Here is a 16,643-nt window from a genome sequence, read left to right as displayed (position 1 = left end):
GATTATTCATTATTATTGATTATGTTGTAAATGCCTTAAAAAACATTGATAAGCAGTTACAACACATCAGTTGAAAAGGCAACGGTGATTCGTTGTTTGCTTAGTAATTTAATTCAACATTCAGTCATTTAATTTATAGTAAATAGTTAAACATACACATAAATTAATATGACAGGTTTAATGCTGTTTGATTGAAAACAAAGTAAGAGGTTTGACAGCATAAATGAGTGTGGAATTAAAAGACTTTATAAACTATTCATAAACCTTTATAAAGGTTGTCTTATTTTTTTTTAGACGTGGTTAAAAAACAATAAAAACAAACTAGTAATCTAGTAACCTGAAGAGGTTACTATTTATTACAAAAAATAAATTCAATATACATTAGAACAGATAAAAGACTTTTTGTCTAGTCTGTCTCTTTGTCAAGTTTATGCATTTTCTAATAGTACATTTACACTCTATAAGATGTTATTGTATTTAAACAAGCAACAATCTTAATATATATATATATATATATATATATATATATATATATATATATATAATAAGTAAGTAAAAAATATACAGTAAAAAATAATTAGAATTTCTTATTTTGAAAGTTTCTTGTTGAGATCTTGTGAGCTAGTTGGAAGAACGTAGCTTCCATACAGCTTCATTTTTTCAAGGTATCGCCGCAGGTTAAGAATTTTATAAAATGTCATAAAATCACAAAAAAAAACCCTCCTCAAAATTAATTAGAAAATAGGGAAACAAACAAAAGATGTGCCAAGTGGGAAAGACAAATAAAGAAGAAAGGGAGAGGGAGAGAAGAGAGAAGTCGTAAATCACAACTGCAAAGATATAATATATAGATTAAAGTTAAGTAGACTCAATTTTATGTGGTGTGTTTGTGGCTGCCGCTGCTAGAAAAAAATCTAGAGGAAATACTAATGCTATTTGTATTATTTTTAGCATTAGTGATTTACACTTTTTTTTTATTTAAAAAAAGCTACAGGTGCCTTAACGTTTTGCAAAGTGCTGCATATGCTCACCCTGTGGTAAAGACATAGGCTAGATACCCTGCTGCTTTTGTGGTCATATGTTCTAACAATAAGAAAAGCTGGACATCATTAAAAAAATAAACTGCCAGACTTTTTATCACACGTTTTATATTTTAGACTTTTATTTTTTTTTGCAGCTTGTGAAATATTTTGCAATGACTGTCCATAAATCTTACAGGCTGAGAGGCTCTGAGTACTCAGAATTGGGCAGAGCAAAGTTCATACATCAAAGTGTGGAATAAAATAGTGCAGGTAATTTATGAGCCATAAAGGAAGCTAGAAGCAGACACTTTAAAATAAAGATGCTACATGTGGTTCTTTGAGTGATGCCATAGAAGAATGGCACCTTAATGGTTCCTTAAAACGGTCCAATATAATACATACGGAGGAACATGTTGTGCCAAACCTTGATAAATGTGGTAAATGAGTGTTAAATATGTGGCCACTGGAATGACTGACATCCCATATTTTTTAGTTGCCTTTAATGTCATCTTAAAATGCATTCAAAATAAAAAAATAAGTAATCCATACTCACATATATATATGCATCGCTATAATCATTTGTGGTTTTACTGGCTGAACATATATGTCACTAAGCTGCACAGTATTCTGAAACTGAGAGTAGACCAGAAGGACAGTAACAGGACCTCTCATTTTAAAGGACAGTAACATTTTTCCCCATATTTCAAACCACTATTTTCAAAGACTCTTCATAAATTTAAATTTACAGATAGAGAAGCACTACTTGCTGTACGTGCTGTCCAAACATCAAAGCAGGGTGTAAAACTGTGCAGGTAATTTATGAGCTAAACTATAAACTAAAACTATCAACTGTCTCTGTCTGTGAGAGTCTCGGCAGACCTATTAAAATGTGTTGAAGACTGTCTACAATATAATTTATATAATACATACATCGTAATACATCATAGCTGTCACGCAAAAATCTTTACAGGAGAAGGACTAAAAAAAACCTCAACTTTCAATGAAAGCTAATGTGAAAAAGTATATTTTAAAAGTAATTTTTGGGAGTATTTGTATTGGTCCTTTCCTTATGTAATTTTAATTTAATGTGCCCAACTGAAAAACTGAGAGATTTCAAATTATGCCAAGTAGAAGTGAGTAATGGAAATGCATAAAAAATTGAGATGCTCATTTTTTGTAGGATGATAATACACAATACATGTGTTACATCACAAACTGCAAAACTCGTCTGTGTTTTAGGTTCTATACAATAAGTATAGGTTCTATACAATAATAGGCGTATACAATAATATTGGCAACATTTTTGAATATCATGAACGATATTATACCCATAACCCATGTGTGGTGTTCGGGTCTGTGGGACCCGTTTTCATTTTTCATCAAATGATACTAAAAAAATATTTTTTCTAACTTTTTGGCCAAGGGCTAATAAACATTGCTTCATTTGTAAATTTGAAACTTAACAAATTTTCTACTCATATCTTGAGTTTATTTCATTTTCTTTTACATTTTATTAAAAAAACTACAAAAAAAAGAGTAGCACTTTTTGAAAGAAATGTGACATAAGAAAGGTAAAGGGCAAATATTAACCATGTAAGCTGTTTATATTGCTTGCAATTTAGGTGAAGCAAGCATGTGTAAAGCATTTTAATGTAGAACTGCTTAATTTTGCTGAGTTTAATACAAGTAACAAAGTAAACGAAAAATATGAACACCACACAAGGGTTAAATATCGCGCCATATCACCCACCCCTAATTATCACATCAGTGAACTACTTTTTTGCTGTTTTCAGCAAAGAAAAGAAAAATCACATTGTTCTCATTTCCCATTATATATCTACTAGAAACATTTTATATCTGTCCAGTATCATTCATTCTACTTTAATCCTGAATACATGAAGATATTTGGAGTGTATTATTAGTATTAGTATTACGCTCCTTCCCAAAACTTATAGCAAGTACAGAAATAGATATAAAATATAAAAGAATAGGAGACACTATACATACACAATACAACAAGGACGCAGATAACCGTACGTGAGACAGAAGACAATAGTGCAATGGTGATGGGGGGTGAAAATAAGATATATAAAATAAAGAATGAGAGACACTATATGTACAATACACAAATAGACATATGTGAGACAGAAGACAATAGTGCAATAGTGATGGGGGTGATTAAGATGGGATGACAGTACAAGTACAAACAGAACCCGAATAATTAATTAATTCAGTGTTTTTTATTTTTTTAATATTAGCAAGAGTATCGTTATCACGAAAATACCATGAAATATGATGAAATTATTTTAGGGGCATATCGCCCTCCCCTAATAGGTTCATACTGTTACATATGCTATTAGCTTATGCTATGCTACTATCTGTAATTAATGCTATTATTACAGAAAAAAGTGACAAGCAAAAACAGCCATGTTTAAACTGTCAGATCTAACACAGCAACTGACTCAAATGCATGTATCTTTGACCATTAGCTAGATATGACTAACCTATTTGGACTATGTTTTTCCCGACCCCCCATGTCCCCCTATTTGTTAAATGAAAATGTCAACAACGGCAAGCAAATTAATACATGCATTTTAACCTTTTCAGATATCGTTCATCACTAGACTCAATACATCAGGTAAAGGGCACTGCCTCAACATTTGTGTTTTTGAGCAGGCATCTAAGGCATGTACCTGTATTTAAAGTGGAGCATCCAACATCAAAATTAATAGTGGAAATAAACCAGATCTGGAGTGCCTTTCCTAATAGCGACTGATGCAGGACATGAGAAAAGAACAAGACAGTTCTGATAATGTTTCCTTAAGAGATTCACAAAGTGAAACTTATTAAATGAGTTCAAACAACCCCTTTGCTGACTCCTTCCCTGAAACAGCCACATATATATTCAATATTACACCTGGGAAAAAAAACAAACAGAAAAGTTGGAATCAATATTAATATCGCTATACATATTGCTCCTTTGCAATTGTTGATTGGGTTTACATAGTACTTTAGTTACGTTTGGGGAAACACTCTTTAATTAACAATCAATTGTAAATATGAGTTAAAAATGTGTTTGGGAAACGCACCATTTCTATGGTATATTTATTACAACTGTCTTCATAGACCACATTTAAAAACTGGCCAATAAAAAATAGCCCAATATAAATATCATGATAATAATATTTTCAATATATAAAAAAATACCACAAATTATTAGCAACTTTAATATGGAATTAAAAAAGATTTAAGATGTCATTTTAAAAAGATGTATGAAGTATGAAGGCCAGCCTAATTTGTAGCAGCAATTAAAAATGGCTAATACACTCTGTCCATAGTTGCACAGGGGCTATGACTGCAAAAGCCCGATGTCCCCTGTGCGCTGGCCTAGATTTAGAGACCACCAGAAGGAGCTGATCAGCAGATCTGAGTGACCTTGAGGAAACATATGGTTGTAAGAGTTGCGAGAGCTAGATAAGAGCTAGCCCATTCAACGACTTATAAACAAACACTAAAATCCAAAATCAATTCCAAAACTGTACAGGAAGCCAGTCAAGGGTTTCCTGAAGACAATATGGGAGAAATATGCTTTCACTGAACCAGCTGCTGGACTTTGGACCAACTGTAACCAAGAGATGAAGTGAGGAAAATATCTCCCAAACAAATATACACAGGCGTTTTATTAATTTAACCACAATCAGGGGAAACGAACATCCGACTGTGAAAACTCATTTATTTTAGCCCAAATCTTCTTTAGAAGACTAGAAATAGGACTGAGCAATAGTATCGCAATGTACTGATAGATTCAAAACTATTTCAGATACAAATTTTCTTGATTTTGCACAAATTTCCTAGATATATTAGTTATATATTGGTTACATAGTAGCACGCTGTGTTTTTCATGTTAGATACTGACACTTATACACTTATCATATTATATCATATAGTAATTCAGGTAATTAATACATGCAACCTTTTCAAACATTATTCAGTGCTAGATAGTTAATAGGAGATATCCAATTAGTTATTAATGTTATTTTTATGTGTGTTTTTGTGCAGGAATGTGCTCTAGTGCAGGAATAAAAAGAGGAGCAACAACTATGACATTAATTGTAGAAGTTGAACTGGGGTAAACTATAATACCCAACAATGCAGTACAGTGCAGAGTATTTAGCCACCTGACACATTATTTAAAACCATTTATCTCAGCAAAAAGAGATCTTTAGCGTAGGCAATTTATGAGCCAAAATGATGACTTGCAGTTACTGCATTCTGTAAGGAGCTGGTCAGCCCGTCAGATCTCTTCAAAGTGCCGACCATGGCAAATCAATTAATACATGCGTCATCTTTTTGAACGTTATTTAGTCATTTAGGAGTTAAAATTAAATACCAGACAAAGGGTGCTCCTTTAAACTTTGTGTTCGGTTAACAAAGTTATTCAAAAAGTGGTTTAATGTAAAATTTTACATTTTTAGAGATTATAGATTTGTGTCTACAACATAAATATTGCCATTTTATTTACCATCCAGCATAATCAAAGAATCTACACATCCTTTTCAAAATACTTATACTTCCATATTTGCTTTTTTTCATTTTATAGCAGAATGTCAATTTGGCAGTTACTCTTAATATTATGTTCTCTTTATATTATGTTCTCTTTATATTATGTTCTCTTTATATTATCTCAAAGGTTTGGAGACCCCTCTTCTCTCTCAATGTGTTTTCTTTCATTTATTATTTTTTACATTGTAAATTTAATACTGAAGACTATATTAAAGCTATACAGGAACAGAAGCAGAATTATTTAGCTACTAAAAAGTGAACCAGAATATAATTTATACTTCAGATTCTTGTAAGTAGCTTCATTTATCTTTGAGGGCAGAACTGCACACTCTTGGTATTTTAATCTCAGTGTCTTCATGAGAGAGAGTCACCTGGAATAGTTTTCTCAGCATCTTGATGGAGTTCCTGCAGGTGCTGAACAATAGTTGCTGCTTTTCCTTCATGCTGTGAAGCTTCAGCTCATCCCAAATCACCTCAAACCACCATTTTTTTGGATTTAGATCAGAAATGAGCCACAAAATAATGCCAATGCAAAAATCTGCAAGCTAAATGCATCAAATCCTCAAAGCAGTGCTTGAATTTTTTTTTCCAACAAAACAGGATACACTTTTTAAATGCTCTTGATTTCAGAAGTAACATTGAATGAGCAAGTGTCCCAATACTTTTGTCCACATCATGCAATATCGGAACATACTGAGATATATATGTATAATGTAAACTGTGAGTTGTACTGTCCCGACAGTGAACTCAGCTGCATGTCCTGGCTGTTTATGTATTTCTCCTCAGTGTAGTTCATATTTATTTTAATGTGAAGTTCACAGGCAGTATGCGGTCACTCTGACACATCTGGAGGTTCTGATAAATTGTCAGCAGAGCAATAAACACTGTATTGTATAGGCTTAATCTGTCAGCCCGTGATTCATGAGCAACAGTAGCAACAAGCCCGCAGTAAAGGATTATGCCGTGTTCTTCAAGAGGAATCCTAAAGCTTTCTTTGAACTGCCAAATTGGTCAGTGTCAAGTGAGTGATGAAGTGGCATTTCTGCTGGCCGCAGAATCGAGCCTCCTAATCCTCTCTGAAAGAGCCACGACACGGAGCGCATAGAGGCACAGGAACTGGGATTAGGTTTCCACTGAGAAAAGTATCATTTAAAAACACACTTCATGTTTCTGAGCATCAGGAATAAACAGTACAATACACTCTGTTTTTAATGCACTTACGAGTTTTCACACACGTTGGGAATTACTAGATTAATGTCTAATTAACTGACATTTACTCTTGTTTTTCATGTTTGTAAATTAAATAGAAAATGTTTAAAGTATTTAGAGTATTTTAAATGATCAGATGCTAATACTGTATTTTTAAGATATATTTGTATATTTGTGGACTAATGCAAAACAGTAGTGTTGAAGTAAAGACCGCTAGAGCTGAGTCCAAGTGAAGACCAAGACTTTAAATAGTTGAGAAACCAATAGTGGCAGAGACCAAGGCAAGAGCAAGACCAGATTGAGGGCGTTTTCACACCTGTTGTTGGTTTCTATGGTCCGGATCAGTTGATGAGTTCGTTTACTTGTTTATTCACAAGGTTCTACGATCTAAGCCATCGCAAGGCAGACAGACACAGACAGACACACAGACACATTCACTCACACACTCACACCTAAGGGGCAATTTCAATCAAGTTCCAATTAGCCTGAACGTGCCGTCTTTGGACTGTGGGAGGAAACCGGAGAACCCGGAGGAAACCCACGCAGACACGGGGAGGACGTGCAAACTCCACACAGAAAGACCCGGGTCGCCCCAGCCGGGAATCGAACCCAGGCCGTCTTGCTGTGAGGCGGAAGTGCTACCCACCGCGCCACCGTGCCGCCCTGTCACTCATATATAGGCCTGTCACAATAATTGCAATATTGATTTATCGTACAGTAAATGAACATGACCTAGTAATTAATTTTTGATAATCGTGATATCGTCTATTGTGCTTATTTGTATGTTTGTTCACATATATAACAGTAAACAGTATTTTAGCCAGTAATGCTTTAGTAACTGTGACTCCATACACACAGTGTGGACTAAACTAAAGTAGGTGAAGAAATAAGTATATAATTACATAAGTATATAATTAATTAATATAAACCAAATTATAATAAATGATTTATTTAAACGTTGTTGTCTTTAAATAGTGTATAATTGCTTTTGTATGCTATTCTGTTATCATTATGTCAGTGGCATTTAATTATAAAAATTATTAAAACTATAAAATTAAAATTATTAAAAATATTGTGTATCGCAATGATTTCTGGAAACGATACATCGTCCACAAAAAATTCCTATCTCGACAGGCCTAGTAATATATGGTTGTAACACGGAGGAGGAGGCCGGATGCAAACGCAAGTCAGTTTTATTAGACATTAAGAAATTAACAAAGAACAAAACACTTAGGAGTAATATAAAGAAAAGGAAACTAAAACAAAACACTATGAAACAGAGGATAAACTAAAAGACTGAAACAAACAAGTAAAATTAACAAACAAAGAAACAAACTATATAAAGCAAACCTGAAAAACTGAAGACAAAAAACACAGCAGGTCTGAGGCTAAACAAAACAGATAAACAAGATCCGGACAAAGAAACAGGACAAGGTCAAACAAAAAGCATGACAGAGAACAAAGGAGCACATGGGGTATTTATACACAGGCGCACACAAGGGACACACAGAAACAGAAAAGGAAACTAGAAATAAAAAGGCTAAAGGTGTGACAATGGTTATATGCTACCCATGTGGAAGATGGAGATTAAGATAGTTGTACTTGTACTTTTAAGGGGAACTTGCTCCAAAAACTGAAGAAAAAAAACCTGTAAAATAAGAGGGGTTTAGCTGTATCCCGCAGCATTCCAGGCTATTAAGTGATTCAGCATCCACATATCAGGTTTACTATAATCATTCAAACAAACAAGTCCAATCTAAACCTGCTGCAGGGCTTAATATTTGCTATTCTTCACCTCCTGCGTGTGCATAATGAAATCGGAGAGTAGCTTAGGACAGGACCTCAATACTGAGCTAAGAGATTTCCAGACAAACACACATTCTCTCCTGAGTGCTTTGAAAACCGCATCATTTAGACAGCGCTGTTCCACATCCAGTTCACCCCAGGGCAGAGTCTTACCATAGCTCTATTGCAGCATGGCCAAGGAATTGAGCTCCATGCCAAAAATCATCTGATTAATGGCTGGGTGGAGGAATTTAGTCAGAGGAATTCATCATTCTGGAGGTGAGCTAAAAGGTAGCTGGAAGACACTGGAGTGATTTAAGCGCTGCAGCCGTGCCCTCAGATCGCTGAGCGTATATTTGATCAGAATAAGTACTGTTTTTTGACATTGTCGGACACTGTTTCTGGAGAAGAACTAGACTAACTGTTTTTGGTCTGAGTTTGGCTTATGAACTCCATTGGCTTATTATTCTGTTTATAATAAATATATGGGGAAAATGTCAGTTTGTCAGTTGTCAGATTAAGAAATCATAACAAGGAAACAAACATATATTAACATAACAGAAGTCATGGTATAGTAGTATGAATAATTCCAGTTATACAACTGAACAATTATTCTCAAATGAGCTGTTAAAAATATATATGACTAGAAACAACAAGAAACATTTACCATGATAGAGCATTTGTAGATGCAAGAGGATTAAAACGAAAAAAAAAAAAAAAACCTGAAAAGGACAAAAGTACATTTGGAGAAAACAGGGTTTAGAAATGTGCAAAAAAACACCCCTCTGACTGTTAAGCATGGGGGTGGATTAATCATGCCTTGGGCTTGTGTTGCAGCCAGTGGCATACTGTCTGTAAAACTGTCATTTGTAGTAAAGATGTGTTGTATGTGTAAATTCATTACAATGAAAAAAAAAACAATTTCAGCTAAATATTGCATAGTTTTAACTTAAAACAGGTACAATACGTAGATTAGAAGATTAAAGATCCTGACTAACGTCCACGGTGACCATAAAACCAACTTGGACGACCACCACTCTATGGAACTTAGTTCCATATATAACACAAGCGCTACATCTGTCACAGTTAACCATTTTATAAATTTGATAACAAAATTTTCAGGGCGACATATTGTCCCAGAAATTATTGCGATAAACGATAAAGCTCCACTAGGTAGGATTGAGATTTTGTGCTCGTGGGCTCCCCCTACAGTTGTAGAGTGTAATAAATGTTTCAGGCGGATTAGTTTCTCTTTCTCGTTTTCTGGCTTTCACAGACATATTCGGTCTCTTTCCAGCTTCTGCCAGAGTGTCTGTATGTTAGTTTTTAAAGAATGAACCAGTAGTCCTTGTAGAACTGTTAGAACTAAAGGTCGGAAAGCAGGTCGCAGTTCTCGCGAGCGTTGGTCGCAGCCGCCTCTGAAAATTTAGAGGAGCTCTGGCACAGACACGAGAGCACCGCTATTCCTACTATTACACTTCAATGGAGCGCTGCAGTGAGTTTCAAGCTGTAATTTTACTTCTTTAAAAAGATCAAAAATCAAGGAAATCCTACTTAGTGCTGCTTTAAAGGGACCCTATAGAAAATGCTTTTTTTCATGATTCTGACAGAACAGCACAGCGCGACTCGTTCTCATGAAAACAAACTCACGCAGAAACCCAACGGCTATTATCGGTGTCGGCAAAAATGATCACAGTTTAAAAAATGATTGTACGATAAGTCAATTACATAGTTATCGCAACAGGCCTACAACTGACACAATCTCACAGCCCACTGTGGCTCTTTGGAGACACAAATCTACCTTATAAACACAGTCTGTTTGATGCCACAATATTGCTAATCCCGCTTAAATACTTTAAACACATATTGTATTGTGCTCTACTTTTATTGTAATTGTAATATGTATGAAAAAACTGAAGTGTGGATTCCTATTGTTACTTATTGGTCTTTTAACTTGTTGTTTGTGACACTGAATTACCTGCACAGTTATACATCTTTGTAACTATTTCCAGTCCATTCAAAAGCAGCTGTGGATTATAGTGTGAAAGAATCAAGGCGTCAAAACATTTCTTTTTAATTCTTTACCTGAAAACCTACCCTGACGGGTTACAAAGACCACACACTGCGTTCACAGAACAAGAGGAACAAGCAGCATGCTACAAGATACACAGTAAAAGCATTGTCAAAATACTGCCACGGTTCGATGGGATGAAATTAGGCATATCTTCCCAGAGGCTCGGCAAGAGAGGCTGGTGCAAGATAGAAGACAACCAGTGCATGTTTCAGCATGAAACAGTGCATGTAGTGTATGAGCTGAGCTAGCAAACAACTTTAAATTCATTATTAATACACATATTAATGTTATAAGGACACCCTTCTCACGGCAAAGAGTCTGTACTAAAGTCTGAACCAACCATAGATTGCCACAGTGGTGCTCTGCCTTCTGGTGAAATATAAACAGTAAAATACCCAAATTCTATGGGAGGGTAAAACGTCTAAAACTCCCACATGAAAGCTTAAAGACTGAGTTTAACTCTTGTCTCTTAATGTGTGTAATTAAGTGCACCACACTCTTTGGGTGCATGCAAGTCACACAGCAGAAGGAGAGTAACAGATTCCTCTTGGATTCCTTTTTTTCTGTTTATAACTAAGGGTTAATCTACAGTTACAGTAGATACAAGAATTGCCAGCATAAACTGTTGACATATATCTCTTACTGTTGTATGTAGAGTGTGGACACAAAGAGAAGCCATGTTTCAGCACAGCACCTTCCTTAAGCTTCTGTTCAATCTTTCAAAGGTCTGAACCATCTAAAAAAAGGGTGTTTTTACACCGCAGACTAACCAAAACAGGGTTTATTTGATCTGGAATTAGACCACTTTTCATGGCCGGATACAATTCTGGTCGTTTAGTTTGTACAAGGGGTTCATGGGCACCTTTTTAAATTGCTATTTTGGTTTGGCTAATAACGAGTTGAGTTGATCCCAACAGATTTGACCATTTGAGGCATGGACTTCAACTCAAACAACTTTGGACGGTGTTCTGTGGTGTCTGGCACTAAGACACTGGGTCCTATTTTAGCGATCTCTAGGTGAGCCGTCAACTGTGTACCACACAGCTTGATTTAAGATGAGTCAGAGTGTCTTTGCTATCATAACGACAGGAAAAGTGTTGATGTAACGTGTTGGCTGCAGTAGTCGCTGCAGTTTGTGCACTGCTGTATGTCCATGTGTGAGTAACAAGCGAGGGTGTACACGCATTCGGGATGTGCCTGTTTACAATTCCTTACCAAGATATCAATGAATGCTGGACTGTTATTGCCTGTCTAGGTTCATTTCAGTCAGTGGCGCACCTGTGTTTTCCATTGCCAAGAGAGCAATACGCAAGAAATGTACCTGAACACACCTCACTTTCAGAGCACCAGATATAGATATATTCACAAGTGTCTTTGCTATTTAAATAAAGCAAGTGCAAGGTGAAAATAGGCTGTTGGTGGGGTGTAAGGTTGCAGTGAGCTTTGCAATGCCCCATGCTCAGTTTCTAAGATAGGGCTGATTATGTTTGCAGCAGATTATGGAAGTTGTAAGGTGGGGTTTTCATGGATTACATCAATGTGCTCATGAATCAGTATTAGCTCTTTGGCTGTGCTTCCTTGGAGTGCTTTTAGTAGGTACTGACCACTACATACCAGTAATACCCCACAAGACCTATCTGATGTTTAGGAGATGTTCTGACCCAGTTGTTAGCCATCTCCTAGTGTTTCAGATTCTTATGCTTGCCTATTTCTCTGCTTCAAACAACTTCAAGAACTGACTGTTCACTTGCTGCCTAACATATCCTCCCCTTTATAGACTCCACTGTAGCTGAAGATAATCCATATTATTCACATCACCTGTCAGAGGCGCTAATGTTATGACTGATCGGTGTATATGGGATGATGTACACACTTGACACATTCATTCATCATTCATAACAATGAAGTTTGACAGGTATAAATATTCAATAAAATATAAATCATTCATATCCGGTAGTTTAGTGACATCATTCCAATTAGTCTTAGATCATGAAAATAAAACCTACAATAAACATCTCACAGAATCTTTCAGGTTTAAAGAGCCGTGCATAAATCTATCACAGATGATTCATCTCAGGTTGAGCACTTTTCAGCGACTGCTTAACCACACGAGTCCTCTTTTAATCAGCAGCAGCACCTGTCACCTGAGCTACAAGTCGATTCTTGGTGAGCATTAATGAAACTGCCGCTGGCGTCTGACTGTGCCATTAATGCGTTTCTGCTGCAGGACCCGAGCGCGGTCTCTATTTATCAGCTAATGAGCAGATAAAGCACAGATGGTCACGCCCGCAGTAAATCAGATAAGAGCGCATGAATTGGATCAAGTTGTGAGTAAGGCCTCGTGTGTTAAAAGCAACTTTATGTATCGTGTATAATTCATTTGGCCGTATGTTATGACATTCAGCGCTGAAGAAAGGCTTTTATTAGATGTTTAGAATACTCCGATTAGCCTTAGACAAATACAGTGTTTTATGATGGTCATTAAACATTAGCGGTTGATGCCTGAGGTGCAACCCGACATAATTGGTGTCATTTTCTTGATGCATTATTAAGACCTGTGTACACAAGGTTGTTTAACTGTGACAAAAATAAAAATGGAATGCTAATCATAGTAAACACTAAACTCACTGGTCCTTTACGGTGGACATGTAATTAATAATAAGGTTACTTAATGGTGCTTGACTTGGTTCTAGAGAAAAGCTCAAATTAGTATAGAATGTTTACATTTTGTGGACTTTACAATAGAGTTTACAGACTTGCCAATCCTCTAAGGTTCTTTCTAAAGCATTGCTGTTGAAAATCCCTCAAAATCCTGTTTAGTATATGCTTAAACTAAAATCTGAATTAAAGAAACAACTCATGCTATTGTGCATGATACACTGCCTTATTGCTGTACAATATGATCAACAGACTGAGCTACCCTCATTAAACAGCCCACCCACAATCACATACCATAGCTGGTGTTCTGATGCCATATGGATAAATGCACTTATTGTTCAACTCAAAATGCATCAAATGCAGAAATATAGGTGGTTTACGTATAAATTCAAGTTTTATTGTCATATGCACAGTAAAAAAGGCACTTAAACTACAATTTGCACAGAGGCAAATACACTGTGCATTGAAATTCTCCCTTTGCAAGTCCTCCACCAACATACAATCTACTCAAAATATTAAAAACTATAAAGCATAAGTTAAAACTAAAGATTTAAGTAAAGAAACTATAAACACACAAGTTATAGACAAAAATAGGTTTAGCAAATCTGTTAACTTTGCTGTGACAGGTTCATGTGCAAGTGCACTGTGCATCATCGCGTCAGTCATAAGACAGCAGCAATGAAATCTAGGCATGCATGTAAAATGAAGTTTTGTTCTTTTTAAACAACTGTACTTTTCAAAAATGCACTATTTAAAAATGCCTTGAATTCTAAATGGTTTGAAAATATATTTATTATATATTATTATATATTTTTTTATTTACGGTGGCCAGTCATACATTCCAGATGGATTATACACTGATTTTCTTATGCAAACAGGAGCATGAGAGAAAGAAGGTGTAACAAAAATCTGATGGTAAAAAAAGCCAGACAGCAGCAATGTGGGTGGTAAGTAGTAATGAGTCACAGGTGACAGTGATCAGTATTCAGGGGAAAATGAAAAGGAGAACAGTTCCTGACTGGCTAGTAGAGAACACTTGACAATGTCTTAGACTGAGAGGGATTATGGGAAATGTAGTGAAGGAACTCAGAATGAATGAAAGCAGAGTGAGAACTCACAGGCGTGTTTCTTTTTCTTATTTTTATTTTACTTCTGAGACACTAGAGTTGAAGTTAACAGATTTGGTTTAGCAATATATGCTATTAGGCTATTTAGCAGTCTTGGAAAATTATTACATATTTCTGTATTAATGTCTTAATTAAAGTTATCTTTTCTGTGAAACCACCAATGGTTCTTGCATGATTTCCCTACAGTTACATTGCTTGGCACATACAGTACCAGTCAAAATTTGTGGACACACCTAAATTCAGTGTTTTTTCTTTGTTTCAGAAATGTCAGCATTGTAAATGAATACTAAAGTCATCAAAACAAAACAAAACTTGATTTTTTTTTTTGTAAAAAAAAAAACAGAACATGTTTTAGATTCTTTAAAGTAGCACCTTTTTCTTTGATTACAGTTTTGCACAACTTGGTTGGATTTCCTCAGTCAGCTTTATGAGGTAGAGTCACATGAAATGGCTTTCAGTTAACAGCTGTGCTGAACTTGTCATGACATAATTACTTTAATTTCTTTCTCTTAATGTGTTTGAGAGCATCTGTTGTAAAGTTGTGAAGAGGTATAGTTACAGGTATACAGTGAATAGCTTTATTTGAATAATTTTCTAATTCATATTACAGCAAGAACTACTCAACTAAGTAAATTTTAAGTTAAGAAGTGTATCCCATCAACATTGCTATGGGGATGAAACTGGCTCTCATCAGGACAGCCCAGGAATGAGCTCTCTTATACAGGATAAGTTCTTCAGAGTTCCAGCCTTAGAAACCACAAGTTAACAGCTCCCCAGTTAAGAGTACCTAAGTGTTTTGGTTTGTTCAACACTTTTAAATTACTACATGATTCATTATGTGTACCTTCACAGCTTGGATGCCTACAGTCCTACAACTTACTACTACAACTATTTGAAGCTCACCCACCCCAACCCCCCAACACAACATCCAAACCACAACGTACACTCATGTGTCCCCAGTGTCCTCTTTTATGAAAATCAAAATATGGTAATGCTATTTTTACCCTGTGCAGTCTTTCCAATAGAAGCTCTCACTATGTTTCAGAGCTTTTTCAGGACAACCCTGCTGTTCTGTCCACTTGCCAAGTGAACTTAGCAACTATGCAAGAGCGTAACTATATTGTCATTTAGAGTATGTATATATAGAGTGTGGACTGATAAGGAGAATTGGGCTCTTGAATGTGTGTATGTTTTAGTGTTTAAGAGCTTGAGTGCTGCTCGTCTATCTGCTGTAGTGCTGTAGTGAGTCTGTCTGGCTCTGGCTGGTGTTTTCAGACATTCGTGGCATGCCGGGCTGAGAGGCTCTTGCTGTTTCGGACTGGGCAGCGCTGTGGTCTGTGGGTTAGACTCAGAGACAGAATGGCATTCTGTGGGATCTGTGATTTAACTATTACCTGACAAGTTAAAACTCCTGCAACAGAAAAATCCAGCCACTTGTTTAAAGTCAATATATTGTGGCGTGAGGAGGCGGGGGAACCGTGGGTCCGCCCCACGCCGGAACTCACAGCCATGTCTGTCCCAGCCGGTGTGCATTCAGGACTGATTAAGCCGCCAGCTGGGACAGGCATAAAAACTCTGCCTCAGCTCACACTCGAGAGAGACTTGGACTTGGGAGGAGTGAGCTGAGGCCGCACGGACCTTTAAACGACCACTAAGTGATTTATACAGACTCTAGAGCCCCATTGGGCCATAGTATGTTCTTTTGAGTTGTTTTTGGGTGTGGTGGAGGGCGTTAAAAGCCAATAAAGGTATGTTTTGAGTTAATTTAATCCCCGTGTCTGTGTATCTCTGTGTGCTTCCTCCTTCCGGGTCACAGTGGTCACGCCCTTAACCCCAGGGGCCTACCACAATATAATTAGCGTGGCTAATTTAGTTAGCAGAGATAATATAATGTATTTTCTTAGTTGTTATTTAATTGTAGTTCCTGTGGTATTCCTAATCAGAGACAGGGTACATACACTTTTTAACCAATACATTTCCATGATTTTCTCATGACTTTTCCAGGACCATACAATTTTAAAACATCAGTGAGGACATGGGCAATAAAAACAAAAAATCTATCAACTAAAACTATAATCAAAATTGATTACAGTAGGCCTAAAATGAATCTGATAACGTTAATACACAATCTTCAATAATAAAATGTGTCAGATCCTAAGAGCTCCATTGTGTAGGGCTAAATAACTGAATTAACTCTGAGCTCAA

At 36.2% G+C, this 16,643-nt stretch overlaps 1 protein-coding gene across 1 annotated transcript in view; it reads left to right on the top strand.

Annotated features, from left to right (window-relative positions):
- The window catches only part of dipk1c (divergent protein kinase domain 1C), a 36,043-nt gene that overhangs the window by 1,651 nt on the left and 17,749 nt on the right, over positions 1-16,643 (top strand). The gene's annotated exons all lie outside the window — the stretch shown is intronic.

This window comes from Astyanax mexicanus, chromosome 6 (genome assembly GCF_023375975.1).
Source record: "Astyanax mexicanus isolate ESR-SI-001 chromosome 6, AstMex3_surface, whole genome shotgun sequence".
Lineage (NCBI taxonomy): Eukaryota > Metazoa > Chordata > Actinopteri > Characiformes > Acestrorhamphidae > Astyanax > Astyanax mexicanus.
Note: the sequence above shows the minus strand (reverse complement) of the source record. Positions and strands in the feature narration are given on the sequence as shown.